The sequence below is a fragment of the Oncorhynchus kisutch genome, linkage group LG5, assembly GCF_002021735.2.
Source record: "Oncorhynchus kisutch isolate 150728-3 linkage group LG5, Okis_V2, whole genome shotgun sequence".
Taxonomy (NCBI): domain Eukaryota; kingdom Metazoa; phylum Chordata; class Actinopteri; order Salmoniformes; family Salmonidae; genus Oncorhynchus; species Oncorhynchus kisutch.
Window position 1 is genome coordinate 57,124,545 of NC_034178.2, and position 16,228 is coordinate 57,140,772.

Consider the following 16,228-nt stretch of genomic DNA (forward strand, 5'->3'; position numbering starts at 1 on the left):
TCACACACACCGACCACACACACCCATATCACACACACCGACCACACACACCCATATCACACACACCGACCACACACACCCATATCACACACACCGACCACACACACCCATATCACACACACCGACCACACACACCCATATCACACACACCGACCACACACACCCATATCACACACACCGATCACACACACAGACACACACACACCCATATCACACACACAGACACACACACCGACCACACACACCCATATCACACACACACAGACACACACACACACACACACCCATATCACACACATATCACACACACACACACAGACACACACACACACACACACACACACACACACACACACACACACACACACACACACACACACACACACACACAAACACACACACACTGATAACACACACACTTACTGTTTGAATGCAATGGGTTGTGAAATGTGATGCTACTGTGTTCTATCCTTGACCACATTTTGTGAACCAGGTCTCTTCCCTGTTGATCCTGCGTCTCCACTCAGCAGGGGGGCTTATGTAATCAGGGTGTGTGAGTGTGTGTGTTCCTGCATGTGTGTGTGTACGTGTCCCTGGCCTTGTTATGGAGCAGAGCGCGTCCCCCTTCACTCTGAACTCTGGTCCGTTGACTTCTCTACTATGCGGTGTGAGTTTGGTTATGGTGGTCTGTTATGTGTTGTGGGTGGAGGGTATCCTGTTCCCGCCTCTCTCTTTACCCACACTATAACACTGTGTCATCTGACACATCTGCTGTGAGTGAAATCTATTGGCTCGCTTTAGTTTGAGATACAGCAATCAGTCTTTCATGCATTTTAAACTGAATGTTTATTAATTCACCAGTGAAGGAAGCTGTATATATGTGTATGTTTTCAGTAATACGTCCAGTAATGAACGTAACTGAATCTCTTCTTCGAAACTAATCCGTCCTTTGCCCCTTCACATGCACACTCAGTCAGGTGCACACACACACACAGACACACGCACACACACGTCTGTTTGCTCATCCCTGTGGTGACAGACAGCCTTTCAGGGAGTGAAGCGGTGACATCCAGCTTACTGAGGCTTGATTAATAGTGGAGGAGAGGAGAGACAAACATGGGGAAGATAGAGCGAAGGGAGAGAAAAACAGCAACATTTAGTCATCTCCCCTTTTCTCTCATCCTCCCTGAATCCTCTCCTCCACCTCCACACCCACTCAGTCCCTTCTATCTTCCTTTCCTCCAGTTCCCTCTCCTCTGCTTGTTACTAGGCAGAGAGTGACATCAAACCGATGTAATGTCTATGTAATAACATGTGTGTAAAGTTTGGGGCCAGTCAGTCAGCAGCCTTAGCGGGAGCTCTCTGACAGTCTGACAGTGACATTCACTGGGCCCAGAGGAAGAGAAGTGGAACCATACCCTTATTTCATCTATTTATCCCAATCTCTCTCTTTCTCTCTCTCTCTCCCCTTCTCCATCACCCCCTCCTTCTCCTCTCTCTCCTCTGCTGGCTTACTGTGATTGCGTGCCTGGTGCAGTAATCGCCTCAGAGGAGCTGCCATGGCGGGGACTAATGGGCTAGCTGACTGGGAGGGAGCCTTCTGACTGGATGCTAATCTGGCCTGCTAATGCTAACCCTTTGACTCTAATGAGAGCAAATAATTAAAGTTTTAGTCATGACAAAAAAATGAGAGGCCTGTGGCTGTGTGTGCATTTGGGAGTCTTGAAAAAAGATATTGCAGTGCTGTGTAGGTCTCGAAGGGGAGAGGGTTAGTGGTAAGTCTAGTTTTTTGAGGGAGGGGTTGATCAGTCATGACATCTCTCATTCCCCTACGGCCCACAGTGAGGCTAAGAGAGGGAGAAAGAGAGGGAGAGCAGAAAATAGGAATAGAGGATAGAGGAAAAAGGAGAGAGGGATCAAACGTCATACCGAGATACATGGAAAGATAAAGGGAGAGCGAGAGAGAGAGAGAGAGAGAAGGAGAATAAGTAGAGAGGGACATAGAGGGAGGGAGAGAGAGAGAGAAAGAGAGAGTGACAGAGCTATTAATAGGATGATAACTGTTGGCAGCGTGTCTCTCAGGACACGATGGTGCTTCCAAACATCTTCCCAGAAGACCTTTCAGTGCTGGGTCGTAGGGGGTCAACACAGCATCACTGCCAGATGACTTCCCTGTCCTGTCTCAACCTCTGTTCTGCCAAGCTAAATACTCTCTATTTTCCTCCTCTCTCTCTCTCTTGCCATCTCTCTGTATTCATCTCTCCCTCCCTTTTCCCTCTCTCTTTCTCTCTCTGTTTCCCTCCCTCTCTTTCTGTCTGCTTTTTTATCCAGTTGTATCCAGTCCATCCTCCGTTAGTGTCGTGGGAAAGGCTGAGAGGAAAGGAGGCAGATTCAGCCTTTCCCAGTGTTTGAGGCCATGTCTGTCCATCTATGTACTGTAAATGTCAATCAGCTCCATAGAGACACATCACACTGCTCTGGCCTCATTTAGTAATGTCCCTGGTCTCATAGAGAAGGTTTCTCTGGTAAGATGGAGAGAGAGGTGGGGATGGAGAGATAGACATTTGCATGAGTGCACACACACACACACACACACACACACACACACACACACACACACACACACACACACACACACACACACACACACACACACACACACACACACACACACACACACACACACACACACACACACACACACACACACACACACATGAGTTCTGGCCAGGGTAGTGCCAATCCAGTGCCGATCAGTGGGTGTGGGCTCTCCAAGGTGATGACTGTTGTTTGGCAACTACACCCTGCTCATTAATATGTAGATTTATACACATCCCTCTTTGGCACTTTTGGCAAACACACACCAAAGTATTGCATAAAAAGCCTTTGCTAAAGTATGTTTTCAGAAAGGCTGTAGACTTTGAACCAGGATGACCATTTAAATTTCCATCTCCCTCAGTCTATGAGTTCATATTACAATGCATAGTAGTAGTACAGTAGTAGTAGTATTACAGTAGAATTACAGTAATAGTATTGTAGTAGTATTACAGTAGTAGTTTTACAGCAGTAGTGTTACAGTAGAAGCAACACTAGTATTGAAGTAGTAGTATTACAACAGTAGTAGTATAGCAGTAGTAGTATTACAGTAGTAGTATAGCAGTAGTAGTATTGCAACACGAGTATTACAGTAGTAGTATTACAGTAGTTTATATTACAACAGAAGTATTACAGTAGTATTACAGTAATATTTGTAGAGTAGCAGTATTTTAGTAGTGGTTTTACATTAGTATTACAGTAGTAGCATTACAACAGTAGTAGTATAGCAGTAGTAGTATTACAGTAGTAGTATAGCAGTAGTAGTATTGCAGTCAAAGTATTACAATAGAAGTATTTAGTGCTGAGCGATTAGTGCTTTTTGAGGTCGGTTCGGTTTTGGTTTGATTATTAAAAAATAATTGCAGTTTTCAGTTTTGATGATGTTTTTAAACATTGAATCAAATGCACTATGCATTATGTGGGTTGAATGCTGTAACAACACAGTAAAAAACAGTCCCATGATGGTAGTGACTCTCCATTACTACTTAGAACTCATTAGCCATTTGTTGCTGTGTATATTACATTTGTTTTATTTCATTACTTTATTATTTAATTCCAAGTAATCTCATCTCATCTCTATAGAGCTACTGCGTATGCTGTCTAACAAAATCACTATTTTAGTAGTTCTTCATGTCACGCCTGCTCCCGCTCCCCCACACCTGTCACCATCGTTATGCGCATCAACGCTTCATTAGACTCATCTGTACTCCATAGCGTTTTTGATTTCCTTCCCTATATCTGTCTATTCCATAGTTTCCTCCCTGTGTCAGCATTATTGTCGTTATCTTTACACAAATCCAGACAGGTGATATGCTGAAAGAGCTGCAAAATCTGGATCCCTACAAAGCAGCTGGGCTAGACAATCTGGACCCTCTCTTTCTAAAATGTTCCGACGAAATTGTTGCAACCCCAATTACTAGCCTGTTCAACCTCTCTTTCGTATCGTCTGAGATCCCCAAAGATTGGAAAGCTGCCGCAGTCATCCCCCTCTTCAAAGGGGGAGACACTCTAGACCCAAATTGTTACAGACCTATATCCATCCTGCCCTAACTTTCTAAAATCTTCGAAAGACAAGTTAACAAACAGATCATCGACCATTTCGAATCCTACCGTACCTTCTCCACTATGCAATCTGGTTTCCGAGCTGGTCATGGGAGCACCTCAGCCATGCTCAAGGTCCTAAACGATTTCAAAAATGCCATCGATAAAAGACAGTACTGTGCAGCCGTCTTCATCGACCTGGCCAAGGCTTTCAACTCTGTCAATCACAGCGTTCTTATCGGCAGACTCAACAGCCTTGGTTTCTCAATGACTGCCTCGTCTGGTTCACCAACTACTTCTCAGATAGAGTTCAGTGTGTCAAATCGGGGGGCCTGTTGTCTGGGCCTCTGGCAGTTTCTATTGGGGTGCCACAGGGTTCAATTCTCGGGCTGACACGTTGCTCTGTATATATCAATGATGTCGCTCTTGCTGCGGGTGATTCTCTGATCCACCTCTACGCAGACGACACCATTCTGTATACATCTGGCTCCAAACGAGCTTCAATGCCATACAACACTTCCTTCCGTGGGTGGCCTCCAGCAGCTTTTAAATGCTAGTAAAACTAAATGCATGCTCTTCAACCGATAGCTGCTCACACCCGCCCGCCCTACTAGCATCACTACTCTGGACGGTTCTGACTTAGAATATGTGGACAACTACAGATACCTATGTGTCTGGTTAGACTGTAAACTCTCCTTCCAGGCTCACATTAAGCATCTCCAATCCTAAATTAAATCTAGAATCAGCTTCCTATTTCTCAACAAAGCCTCCTTCACTCATGCTGCCAAACATACCCTTGTAAAACTGACTTTCCTACCGATCCTTGACTTTGGAGATGTCATTTACAAAATTGTCTCCAACACTGTACTCAGCTAATTGGATGTAGTCTATCACAGTGCCATCCGTTGTGTCACCAAAGCCCCATATACTACCCACCACTGTGACCTGTATGCTCTTGTTGGCTGGCCCTCACAACATATCCATTCCCAAACCTACTGGCTCCAGGTCATCTATAAGTCTTTGCTAGGTAAAGCCCAGCCTTTGGCCGCCTTTCCTCCCAGTTCTCTGCTGCCAATGAATGGAAAGAATGACAAAAATCACTGAAACTGGAGACTTATATCTCCCTCTCTAACTGTAAATATCAGCTGTCAGAGCAGCTTACCGATCACTGTACCTGTACACAGCCCATCTGTAAATAGCACACCTATCTACCTCATCCTCATATTGTTATTTTTTATTTATTTTTGCTCTTTTGCACCTCATTATCTCTACTTGCACATCATCATCTGCACATGTATTATTCCAGTGTTAATGCTAAATTGTAATTATTTCACCTCTATGGCCTATTTATTGCCTTACCTCCCTAATCTTACTACATTTGCACACACTTGTACATAGATTTTTCTATTGTGTTATTGACTGTACATTTGTTTATCCCATGTGTAACTCTGTGTTGTTGTTTTTGTTGCACTGCTTTGCTTTATCTTGGCCAGGTCGCAGTTGTAAATGAGAACTTGTTCTCAACTAGCCTACCTGGTTAAATAAAGGTGAAATAGGATGCTGTCCGTTATTCATTACATGTTCACTCCCTGTACTTGCTTCTCGTCTCCCAGCGTCTGTCCTCACAGAATGCTGACACCATATTGGAAGCATCAGGGAGTATTTATTAAAACATTTTGATTGGTGATGTTGGGTCCGGGTGCCGCGGCTGAAGGAACCGGGGACGCCTCAGCTGGCTTGTCAGGTTTCCACGCCTTAGCTGGCTTGTCAGGTTTCCACGCCTCAGCTGGCTTGTCAGGTTTCCACGCCTTAGCTGGCTTGTCAGGTTTCCACGCCTCAGCTGGCTTGTCAGGTTTCCACGCCTCAGCTGGCTTGTCAGGTTTCCACGCCTCAGCTGGCTTGTCAGGTTTCCACGCCTCAGCTGGCTTGTCAGGTTTCCACGCCTCAGCTGTCTTGTCAGGTTTCCACGCCTTAGCTGGCTTGTCAGGTTTACACGCCTCAGCTGGCTTGTCAGGTTTCCACGCCTCAGCTGGCTTGTCAGGTTTCCGCGCCTTAGCTGGCTTGTCAGGTTTCCACGCCTCAGCTGGCTTGTCAGGTTTCCGCGCCTTAGCTGGCTTGTCAGGTTTCCACGCCTTAGCTGGCTTGTCAGGTTTCCACGCCTTAGCTGGCTTGTCAGGTTTCCACGCCTCAGCTGGCTTGTCAGGTTTCCACGCCTTAGCTGGCTCGAGAGGTTTCCTTGCCTCTGTTGCCTCGGCAGGCTCCTATCCCACGTCATGCCTCAGCCGGCTTGTTGGGCTCCAAGGCCTCATCGAGCTCATCCCGCTCCCACGCTTCAGCTGGCTGGGGGAGGGGGGGGGGGGGGGGGTACTGTATTGCCTGCTTCCACCCCCCCCCCCCCGGCACTCGAGGGCGCCAGGCTGCCCATCATTACACCCACCTGTCACCATTGTTACGCCCATCAGCGCTTCATTGGACTCACCTGTACTCCATCACATTTTTGATTGCCTCCCCTATATCTGTCTATTCCTCAGTTTCATCCCCGTGTCAGCATTATTGTTGTTATGTTTCCCTAATTGGCCAGACGTTTCATTAAATGTTCACTCCCTGTACTTGCTTCTCGTCTCCCAGCGTCTGTCCTCACACTTCAAAGTAAATAAGGCATTATTTTATGACTGTTGAGCTGTCAGTCACTAAGAACGTGTATTTTCAGGTAGAGATATCTCACAAAGCAACTGCTCTCTATCTCTCTCAATCGTGCGTTCTCTTCGTGTCTGTCCCACACCGACCAGACAAATTGGCATGTAATAGGCATGTAATGGATTATGGTCATTGTAGTTAATTACCAAGTTTTGGTTATTGTGGTCTGTTGTGTAGTGTGGGTGCAGGGTATCCTGTTCCTGTTCCATTATCTCTACTTGCACATCATCATCTGCACATGTATTATTCCAGTGTTAATGCTAAATTGTAATTATTTCACCTCTATGGCCTATTTATTGCCTTACCTCCCTAATCTTACTACATTTGCACACACTTGTAAATAGATTTTTCTATTGTGTTATTGACTGTACATTTGTTTATCCTATGTGTAACTCTGTGTTGTTGTTTTTGTTGCACTGCTTTGCTTTGCTTTATCATGGCCAGGTCGCAGTTGTAAATGAGAACTTGTTCTCAACTAGCCTACCTGGTTAAATAAAGGTGAAATAGGATGCTGTCCGTTATTCATTACATGTTCACTCCCTGTACTTGCTTCTCGTCTCCCAGCGTCTGTCCTCACAGAATGCTGACACCATATTGGAAGAATCAGGGAGTATTTATAAAAAAATGTTGATTGGTGATGTTGGGTCCGGGTGCCGCGGCTGAAGGAACCGGGGACGCCTCAGCTGGCTTGTCAGGTTTCCACGCCTTAGCTGGCTTGTCAGGTTTCCACGCCTCAGCTGGCTTGTCAGGTTTCCACGCCTTAGCTGGCTTGTCAGGTTTCCACGCCTTAGCTGGCTTGTCAGGTTTCCATGCCTTAGCTGGCTTGTCAGGTTTCCACGCCTCAGCTGGCTTGTCAGGTTTCCGCGCCTTAGCTGGCTTGTCAGGTTTCCACGCCTCAGCTGGCTTGTCAGGTTTCCACGCCTTAGCTGGCTCGAGAGGTTTCCTTGCCTCTGTTGCCTCGGCAGGCTCCTATCCCACGTCATGCCTCAGCCGGATGGTTGGGCTCCAAGGCCTCATCGAGCTCATCCCGCTCCCACGCTTCAGCTGGCTGGGGGGGGGGCACTGTCATGCCTGCTTCCACCCCCCCCCCCGGCACTCGAGGGCGCCAGGCTGCCCATCATTACACCCACCTGTCACCATTGTTACGCCCATCAGCGCGTCATTGGACTCACCTGTACTCCATCACATTTTTGATTGCCTCCCCTATATCTGTCTATTCCTCAGTTTCATCCCCGTGTCAGCATTATTGTTGTTATGTTTCCCTAAATGGCCAGACGTTTCATTAAATGTTCACTCCCTGTACTTGCTTCTCGTCTCCCAGCGTCTGTCCTCACACTTCAAAGTAAATAAGGCATTATTTTATGACTGTTGAGCTGTCAGTCACTAAGAACGTGTATTTTCAGGTAGAGATATCTCACAAAGCAACTGCTCTCTATCTCTCTCAATCGTGCGTTCTCTTCGTGTCTGTCCCACGACAGTGTCTGGCATGTAATAGGCATGTAATGGATTATGGTCATTGTAGTTAATTACCAAGTTTTGGTTATTGTGGTCTGTTGTGTAATGTGGGTGCAGGGTATCCTGTTCCTCCCTCTTTCACCAAAATATATTTTTTTACAAGGACATGTGTGTTTGTCATTGCCTAGAAAGCAGTATGTGTGTGTTTTTTGAAAACCTTCCCCATGTTCGATGTGATGTATGTCCCGTGCCTATGCCCAAGGCCAGAACATCAAATCATCTATGCAGAATACCCTCTTAGAAAAATGGCTGTCCCCACAGGAGAATCCTTTTTGGTTCTAGGTAGAACCCTTTTTGGTTTGGGGGTAGAGCTCTTTTGGGTTCCATGTAGAACCCTCTGTGTAAAATGTTCTACATGGAACTCAAAACAGTTCTACCTGGAACAAAAAAGGCTTCTTCAAAGGGTTCAGTCAAATAATCATTTTAGATTCTATATAGCACCTTTTTTCTAAGAGTGTATGGTTAATGATATAATATGTAGCATATGTGTCAGCTGTCAGTGTGTATGTAAAGTGTCTGTGTGTTTATGTCTGTACTGGGTGGTTCATAATCTCTACACATCCCCACGTGTCTCTCCTCTTCACACACACATACTATACACTCCTCAAAATAGTTTTTATAGGTAAAATCAATGAGGCTGGAGATTTGTTATTGAACCTGTTCAATTCTATCAGACCAGGAGAGGACACGGATAGTAAGCCACCATAGACTATTGAGACAAACCAGGTGTCGGTGTCAGTGATCGTGGTTTAGCCCCCATCTGAAGAGTGAAGAATGGAGCCTTTATACTCTCGCTACAGTCTACCACAGCCAGGTAGAGAGGAGAGTGGGAGGTGGAGGAGAGGAGGGGAAGACTATGGCAGCAATTTTGCTGACACACCTTCAAGAGAGGGGGGTGGAGAGTGGAAATAACAAAGAGAGAGAGAGAGAGCGAGGGGAGAGAGAGAGAGTGAGGGAGAAAGGGAGAGAACTAGAACAATAGGCCTGTTCAGAACAAAGTTCATGCTAAGTTTATTGACTTCAGGGCTTCTGCATGTGAACATGTGAAGGTGTAGGTGTGTGCGTGCAAGTGTGTGACTGTAAACTACTGGTGTAAGACTTAGTGTTCTACACCGTGCATCCAGCTGTGATGGTGTATGGGTTTACACTATTATAGCAGGAGTTCCTAGTAATGAAACACTGACTACTACACTGACCAGCATTTATATGTAGCTCAGATTCCAACTTCTACATCTATATTAACTTTCTGACTCTGAAATAATCTGAATTATCTCAACAGAAATGCTATTTGTGTGTGTGTGTGCGTGTGAGTACGTGAGTGTGTCTGTACGATTGCATGCATGTGATGTGTGTGTGTGTGGGTTCTAGCTCCTGTTTTCCAGGCTGCAGTATGTTTTCATTAAAGAGTCTGTCATCACTTCACCCTTGACCTATTAGCCTCTCAGGTTCACTGGCCTGCAGGCCGGAGAAAGGGGTTGATCACGCTGTTATGGTGTTGTATAGCTGTGCAATGTGAGTGATGTAATTGTGTTGCATCTATCAACTTGGAATGTTTCTTAGAAACAGGAACATAAGCCTATACAGCATCAGTTTATATCTAAGGTTATAACTACATACATAGAACTACAGCAGAGATTATATCTAGGTTATAACTACATACATAGAACTACAGCAGAGATGATATCTAGATTATAACTACATACATAGAACTACAGCAGAGATTATATCTAGGTTATAACTACATACATAGAACTACAGCAGAGATTATATCTAGATTATAACTACATACATAGAACTACAGCAGAGATTATATCTAGATTATAACTACATACATAGAACTACAGCAGAGATTATATCTAGGTTATAACTACATACATAGAACTACATCAGATATTATATCTAGATTATAACTACATACATAGAACTACAGCAGAGATTATATCTAGATTATAACTACATACATAGAACTACAGCAGAGATTATATCTAGATTATATCTACATACATAGAACTACAGCAGAGTTTATATCTAGATTATAACTACATACATAGAACTACAGCAGAGATTATATCTAGATTATAACTACATACATAGAACTACAGCATAGATGATATCTAGATTATAACTACATACATAGAACTACAGCAGAGATTATATCTAGATTATAACTACATACATAGAACTACAGCAGAGTTTATATCTAGATTATAACTACATACATAGAACTACAGCAGAGATTATATCTAGATTATAACTACATACATAGAACTACTGCAGAGTTTATATCTAGATTATAACGACATACATAGAACTACAGCAGAGATTATATCTAGATTATAACTACATACATAGAACTACAGCAGAGATTATATCTAGATTATAACTACATACATAGAACTACTGCAGAGTTTATATCTAGATTATAACTACATACATAGAACTACAGCAGAGATTATATCTAGATTATAACTACATACATAGAACTACAGCAGAGTTTATATCTAGATTATAACTACATACATAGAACTACAGCAGAGATTATATCTAGATTATATCTACATACATAGAACTACAGCAGAGTTTATATCTAGATTATAACTACATACATAGAACTACAGCAGAGATTATATCTAGATTATAACTACATACATAGAACTACAGCATAGATGATATCTAGATTATAACTACATACATAGAACTACAGCAGAGATTATATCTAGATTATAACTACATACATAGAACTACAGCAGAGTTTATATCTAGATTATAACTACATACATAGAACTACAGCAGAGATTATATCTAGATTATAACTACATACATAGAACTACTGCAGAGTTTATATCTAGATTATAACGACATACATAGAACTACAGCAGAGATTATATCTAGATTATAACTACATACATAGAACTACAGCAGAGATTATATCTAGATTATAACTACATACATAGAACTACTGCAGAGTTTATATCTAGATTATAACTACATACATAGAACTACAGCAGAGATTATATCTAGATTATAACTACATACATAGAACTACAGCAGAGATGATATCTAGATTATAACTACATACATAGAACTACAGCAGAGATTATATCTAGATTATAACTACATACATAGAACTACTGCAGAGTTTATATCTAGATTATAACTACATACATAGAACTACTGCAGAGTTTATATCTAGATTATAACTACATACATAGAACTACTGCAGAGTTTATATCTAGATTATAACTACATACATAGAACTACAGCAGAGTTTATGTCTAGTTTATAACTACATACATAAACTACAGTAGAGTTTATATCTAGGTTATAACTACATACATAAAACTACATAGCTATCTGTAGTAGATTTGTTATTGTGTAGTTGTCAATTTGGCTTGTGGCCGTCAGTGAGTGGAGTCAGTAGACACACACATAGAGGAGTTTCTGAGTGAACGCTCAAGCACACACACAACCCGCAACATACTGTAGCTACAGTATCATGTAGTGAAAAACAACTGTGACGTGAGAACAAAATGTTCTCTAATGAATTAACTGTATGACTGATATTTCTCTTTAATGACATTGTGTACACTGCATGTCTGTGTGAATGTGTATATATGTGTATATATGTAAGTGTGTGGTTGTGTTCTAAAACACATCTTGAGAAACTGTCTCCTCTCCCCGGGAGTGAAACTGTCTCATCTCCCCGGGAGTGAAACTGTCTCAACTCCCCGGGAATGAAACTGTCTTAACTCCTCGGGAGTGAAACTGTCTCAACTCCTCGGGAATGAAACTGTCTTAACTCCTCGGGAGTGAAACTGTCTCAACTCCTCGGGAGTGAAACTGTCTCAACTCCTCGGGAGTGAAACTGTCTCAACTCCTCGGGAGTGAAACTGTCTCAACTCCTCGGGAGTGAAACTGTCTCAACTCCTCGGGAGTGAAACTGTCTCAACTCCTCGGGAGTGAAACTGTCTCAACTCCTCAGGAGTGAAACTGTCTCAACTCCTCGGGAGTGAAACTGTCTCAACTCATCGGGAGTGAAACTGTCTTAACTCCTCGGGAGTGAAACTGTCTCAACTCATCGGGAGTGAAACTGTCTTAACTCCTTGGGAGTGAAACTGTCTCAACTCCTTGGGAGTGAAACTGTCTCAACTCCTTGGGAGTGAAACTGTCTTAACTCCTCGGGAGTGAAACTGTCTTAACTCCTTGGGAGTGAAACTGTCTCAACTCCTCAGGAGTGAAACTGTCTCAACTCCTCGGGAGTGAAACTGTATATAACTCCTTGGGAGTGAAACTGTATTAACTCCTTGGGAGTGAAACTGTATTAACTCCTTGGGAGTGAAACTGTATTAACTCCTTGGGAGTGAAACTGTCTTAACTCCTTGGGAGTGAAACTGTATTAACACCTTGGGAGTGAAACTGTCTTAACTCCTTGGGAGTGAAACTGTATTAACTCCTTGGGAGTGAAACGGTATTAACTCCTTGGGAGTGAAACTGTATTAACTCCTTGGGAGTGAAACTGTCTCAACTCCTTGGGAGTGAAACTGTCTCAACTCATTGGGAGTGAAACTGTCTCAACTCATTGGGAGTGAAACTGTCTCAACTCCTTGGGAGTGAAACTGTCTCAACTCCTTGGGAGTGAAACTGTCTCAACTCCTTGGGAGTGAAACTGTCTCAACTCCTTGGGAGTGAAACTGGATTCAGATTAGATTTTTATTGAAAACACTGCTTTAGAAGAGCAGTCTAGTCCAATACGCACACAGCTCAAGACATTTGTGATCCATTAACCTCTTTCTCTTTCACTCTCTCTCTCTCTCTACCTGTGGGCGCCCTCAACACACGTGTCTGGCATCAGCCTCCTCTGACTAACACTGACTCACCTTAACACCTCCAGTTTAACAACCCTGAATACAACACACACACACACACACTCTGGTGGAGAAATATCAAGTCTGATTTGAGCCTACAGTGGTGGTGATATTTTGTCAGGCTCCAGGGAGAATGCAGAACTCTTTTAAAGTCTATACATTGTTATTGGTCAAACTGTAGGAAGAAAAAACAACCAAGTGAGGCGTTCAGTTTGAAATGAGGGAAGGGGAGCCAGAGGGAGGGAGGGAGGGAGGGAGGGAGGGAAGGAAGGAAGGAGGGAGGGGGGGGTGAGGTGTAGGCATAAGGAAGATGGAAGGACATGACAAGGATGAAGAGAGGCAGGTAGGGGAGACAGGGATGAGAAGGAAAGGAGCAAGAGAGGAGAGAAGAAGAGAAAGAAAAGAGGGAGAAAAGAAGGGCAGAGTGAAAGGTAGAGGAGAGAGTTCCAGTAAATGATCAGATGAAGATATGGAGGAAAAGGACGAGTAGAATGAGGGGGAATAGAGAGACAGAGGTAAAAGGGAGAGGGGAGAGATATAGAGAGGAAGAGAGAGAAGAGAGGGGAGAGAGATCTGCTCTGGCATCTTCCCCAATATTTGGAACCAAGGACTGATCACCCCAATCCACAAAAGTGGAGACAAATTTGACCCCAATAACTACCGTGGAATATGTGTCAACAGTAACCTTGGGAAAATCCTCTGCATTATTATTAACAGCAGACTCGTACATTTCCTCAATGAAAACAATGTACTGAGCAAATGTCAAATTGGCTTTTTACCAAATTACCGTACAACAGACCACGTATTCACCCTGCACACCCTAATTGACAATCAAACAAACCAAAACAAAGGCAAAGTCTTCTCATGCTTTGTTGATTTCAAAAAAGCCTTCGACTCAATCTGGCATGAGGGTCTGCTATACAAACTGATGGAAAGTGGTGTTGGGGGTAAAACATACGACATTATAAAATCCATGTACACAAACAACAAGTGTGCGGTTAAAATTGGCAAAAAACACACACATTTCTTCACACAGGGTCGTGGGGTTAGACAGGGATGCAGCTTAAGCCCCACCCTCTTCAACATATATATCAACGAATTGGCGAGGGCACTAGAAAAGTCTGCAGCACCCGGCCTCCCCCTGCTAGAATCCGAAGTCAAATGTCTGCTGTTTGCTGATGATCTGGTGCTTCTGTCACCAACCAAGGAGGGCCTACAGCAGCACCTAGATCTTATGCACAGATTCTGTCAGACCTGGGCCCTGACAGTAAATCTCAGTAAGACCAAAATAATGGTGTTCCAAAAAAGGTCCAGTCACCAGGACCACAAATACAAATTCCATCTAGACACTGTTGCCCTAGAGCACACAAAAAACTATACATACCTTGGCCTAAACATCAGCACCACAGGTAACTTCCACAAAGCTGTGAACGATCTGAGAGACAAGGCAAGAAGGGCATTCTATGCCATCAAAAGAAACATACATTTCAACATACCAATTAGGATTTGGCTAAAAATACTTGAATCAGTCATAGAGCCCATTGCGCTTTATGGTTGTGAGGTCTGGGGTCCGCTCACCAACCAAGACTTCACAAAATGGGACAAACACCAAATTGAGACTCTGCACGCAGAATTCTGCAAAAATATCCTCCGTGTACAACGTAGAACACCAAATAATGCATGCAGAGCAGAATTAGGCCGATACCCACTAATTATCAAAATCCAGAAAAGAGCTGTTAAATTCTACAACCACCTAAAAGGAAGCGATTCACAAACCTTCCATAACAAAGCCATCACCTACAGAGAGATGAACCCGGAGAAGAGTCCCCTAAGCAAGCTGGTCCTGGGGCTCTGTTCACAAACACAAACACACACTACAGAGCCCCAGGACAGCAGCACAATTAGACCCAACCAAATCATGAGAAAACAAAAAGATAACTACTTAACACATTGGAAAGAATTAACAAAAAAACAGAGCAAACTAGAATGCTATTTGGCCCTACACAGAGAGTACACAGCGGCAGAATACCTGACCACTGTGACTGACCCAAAATTAAGGAAAGCCTTGACTATGTACAGACTCAGTGAGCATAGCCTTGCTATTGAGAAAGGCCGCCGTAGGCAGACATGGCACTCAAGAGAAGACAGGCTATGTGCTCACTGCTCAACAAATCCAATTTTGAAAAACTCCCATATCTACTGGGTGAAATTCCACAGTGTGCCATCACAGCAGCAAGATTTGTGACCTGTTGCCACGAGAAAAGGGCAACCAGTGAAGAACAAACACCATTGTAAATACAACCCATATTTATGCTTATTTATTTTATCTTGTGTCCTTTAGCCATTTGTACATTGTTAGAACACTGTATATATATATAATATGACATTTGTAATGTCTTTACTGTTTTGAAACTTCTGTATGTGTAATGTTTACTGTTAATTTTTGTTGTTTTTCACTTTATATATTCACTTTGTATGTTGTCTACCTCACTTGCTTTGGCAATGTTAACACATGTTTCCCATGCCAATAAAGCCCTTGAATTGAATTGAATTGATAGAGGAGAGAGAGAGAGTGCGGTAAAAGGGAGAGAAGATGGGAGCGAGCGAGCGAAGGGGGTAAAAGGGAGGGAAAGGGAAAAGAGAGGGAGGGAAGGAGAGATCATTGTTTCAGGACCACTGGTGGTTTCATGTTTCTCCTCTGCCCTGCAGATTTCCATTCTCTGGCTTCTGTGCAGACTGACTGACTCTCTCTCTCTCTCTCTCCTCCGCCCCCTTCCAGCCAAGCCTCTCCACGCTGTAGGAGATTACTAAGAGGAAGACTTCAGACTCACTGAGGAGAACACAAAGAGAAGGAGGGATACAGACAGAAAAGAGAGAAAGGAAACTGCAAGGTATGGACAGCACATGCTCTTCATTCTCTTTTGCTCTGAGACAGATAAAAGGGAGGTATTTTTCTTTTCATCTCTCTGGATTTCTTCCTCCGTTCTGTTGTTTCCCTGTAGCCATGCTCTCTG

At 43.4% G+C, this 16,228-nt stretch overlaps 1 protein-coding gene across 2 annotated transcripts in view; it reads left to right on the top strand.

Annotated features, from left to right (window-relative positions):
* Window positions 1–16,228, top strand: part of LOC109891617 (pleckstrin homology domain-containing family A member 6) — a 255,848-nt gene that overhangs the window by 46,423 nt on the left and 193,197 nt on the right. For both annotated transcript variants that reach the window (XM_031825481.1, XM_031825484.1), the window contains exon 2: window positions 15,994–16,105. The gene's annotated coding sequence lies outside the window, so the exon portion shown is untranslated. The remainder of the gene's footprint in view (window positions 1–15,993; window positions 16,106–16,228) is intronic.